The sequence below is a fragment of the Aplidium turbinatum genome, chromosome 3 (assembly GCF_918807975.1).
Source record: "Aplidium turbinatum chromosome 3, kaAplTurb1.1, whole genome shotgun sequence".
NCBI classification, from domain to species: Eukaryota; Metazoa; Chordata; class Ascidiacea; order Aplousobranchia; family Polyclinidae; genus Aplidium; species Aplidium turbinatum.
The window spans coordinates 47698979-47701478 of NC_137474.1; the positions used below are offsets into that span (position 1 = coordinate 47698979).

The window sequence follows — 2500 nt, forward strand, 5'->3', positions numbered from 1 at the left end:
AAGGCGCGCATTTATCAGACCTCGCCGGCCCGGTCGCGTCGTCGTTCGCGGCGCGCGCGGCCGGTCCCCGTGGTGACTCTGGATAACTGAGCGGATCGCGCGCTTCCAAGTCGAAGGCGACGGATCATTCGAGTGTCTGCCCTATCAACTCGAGTCGGTACGGTCTCGGCCTACCGCGGTGGTGACGGGTGACGGGGAATCAGGGTTCGGTTCCGGAGAGGGAGCCCGAGAAACGGCTACCACTTCCAAGGAAGGCAGCAGGCGCGCAAATTACCCATTCCCGACGCGGGGAGGTAGTGACGAAAAATAACGATGCGGGACTCTGAACGAGCGCCCGCAATCGGAATGAGCACATCGCAAAGCAGTGCGGACGTTCGGCGCGTCGTCGCTCGCCGGCGGCGCCCGGGCGCGCGAGTATCGATTGGAGGGCAAGTCTGGTGCCAGCAGCCGCGGTAATTCCAGCTCCAAAAGTGTACGCTTAAGTTGTTGCGGTTAAAAAGCTCGTAGTTGGAATTGGCGCCGGCGTCGCCCGGCCGTCCGACCTCGCGGTCGCGCACGGCCGGCCGCCGCGCTTTCGGCCGCCGGGCCGCGCTTTCCTTGACCGGACGGCGCGCGCGCCCGGCGCCGGTTTTACTTTGAAAAAATTAGAGTGTTCAAAGCAGGCCCGCACGCGGCCCGGATAACGACGCACGGAATAGCGGAAGAGGGCCCCTCCCTCGACCGCCGGCAAACGACGAGACGAGAGGCAATGATCGAGAGGGACGGACGGGGGCATTCGTACCGCGCCGTTAGAGGTGAAATTCTTGGATCGGCGCGAGACGGACCGAGGCGAAGGCGTCTGCCGAGGACGTTTTCCTTAATCAAGAGCGAAAGTCGGAGGTTCGAAGACGATCAGATACCGTCCTAGTTCCGACCGTAAACGATGCCGGCCCCGGGCCGCCGCCTGCCTGCAGCTTCGAGTCGAGGCGGCGGCGGACCGGTCGAGGGAAACCAGAGCTTCTGGGTTCCGGGGGAAGTATGGTCGCAAAGCTGAAACTTAAAGGAATTGACGGAAGGGCACCACCAGGAGTGGAGCCTGCGGCTTAATTTGACTCAACACGGGGAAACTCACCCGGCCCGGACACGGCGAGGATTGACAGATCGAGAGCTCTTTCTCGATTCCGTGGGTGGTGGTGCATGGCCGTTCTTAGTTGGTGGATCGATTTGTCTGGTTAATTCCGATAACGAACGAGACTCTGACCTGCTAAATACCCGGCCGCTCGCTGACCGGCGACGCCTTCGGGCGTTGCCACGAAGGAGCGTCTGCCGGCGTTCTTAGAGGGACAGGCGGCGTTCAGCCGCACGAGATTGAGCAATAACAGGTCTGTGATGCCCTTAGATGTTCGGGGCCGCACGCGCGCTACACTGGTCGGATCAGCCGGAGCCTCTTCGCTCGAGATCCCGGCTCGAAAGGGCCGGGAAATCCGGCAACCCCGACCGTGCTCGGGATAGGGAATTGCAATTGTTTCCCTCGAACGAGGAATTCCCAGTAGGCGCGAGTCATCAGCTCGCGTCGATTACGTCCCTGCCCTTTGTACACACCGCCCGTCGCTACTACCGATCGAGCGTTTTAGTGAGGTCCTCGCATCGGCTTGGCGCCGGCCTTCGCGGGTCGGCGGCTCGTCGAGAAGACGATCGAACTTGATCGCTTAGAGGAAGTAAAAGTCGTAACAAGGTTTCCGTAGGTGAACCTGCGGAAGGATCATTACCTGAACCTCTTCGAAGGAACGTTTTGAGCCTCGGTCGGCCCGTCCCGGAGACGGCGCAGGCCCGGCGAGCACCGGAGCGACAAAAGCGCGGATCGAGTGCCCCGGAACGGGGCTCGAAGCGTCGGGGGCCGACCGCTCGACCGGCGACGTCCAAGCTACGAAACGAGCGACCGGAAAAAGAAAGCAGAGCTATCGCTCCTGGCGGTGGATCACTCGGCTCGCGAGTCGATGAAGGACGCAGCCAGCTGCGAGAATTGATGTGAATTGCAGAACACATTGAGCGTCGACGATCCGAACGCGAATTGCGGCCTCGGGTTAATCCCTTGACCGCGCCCGCCTCAGGGTCTCACCGAACGAACGTGCCCAGCAGTAGACGCCCTGGTGCGGGTCGGCGACCGAACGCCGCCGTCCCGTCAAAGCGAGGCCGAGCGCGCGCTGCCGCGGCGCCGATCACGGACGAGAAAGCGCGAAGCGGCGCCGCTCGGCCAGGAAAAAGGAAAGAAACGCGACCTGAGGTCGGACGAGAGCACCCGCCGAATTTAAGCATATTACTAAGCGGAGGAAAAGAAACTAACGAGGATTCCCTCAGTAACGGCGAGTGAAGCGGGACCGTCGAGCCCAGCGCCGAATCTGGCCGCTTTCGGAGCGGTCCGACCTGTGGCGTACAGACCCGGGCGCGCGGGCGAGCGCCGGCCGGCCCGAGTCCCCCTGATCGAGGCCGTCGCCCGCGGAGGGTGTCAGGCCCGTGGCGG

At 62.8% G+C, this 2500-nt stretch overlaps 3 non-coding genes across 3 annotated transcripts in view; all 3 read left to right on the plus strand.

Annotated features, from left to right (window-relative positions):
* The window catches only part of LOC145767690 (small subunit ribosomal RNA), a 1957-nt gene extending 210 nt beyond the window's left edge, over window positions 1-1747 (plus strand). Inside the window, exon 1 of the ribosomal RNA XR_014288855.1 lies at window positions 1-1747. This exon is cut by the window's left edge and continues 210 nt beyond it. This is a non-coding gene — a ribosomal RNA (small subunit ribosomal RNA).
* A 194-nt stretch (window positions 1748-1941) lies between these two features.
* On the plus strand, window positions 1942-2095 carry LOC145767688 (5.8S ribosomal RNA). The gene has a single exon (XR_014288853.1). It is a non-coding gene; the product is annotated as a 5.8S ribosomal RNA (ribosomal RNA).
* Window positions 2096-2254: 159 nt separating this feature from the next.
* Window positions 2255-2500, plus strand: part of LOC145767713 (large subunit ribosomal RNA) — a 3725-nt gene continuing 3479 nt past the window's right edge. The window contains exon 1 of the ribosomal RNA XR_014288867.1: window positions 2255-2500. This exon is cut by the window's right edge and continues 3479 nt beyond it. This is a non-coding gene — a ribosomal RNA (large subunit ribosomal RNA).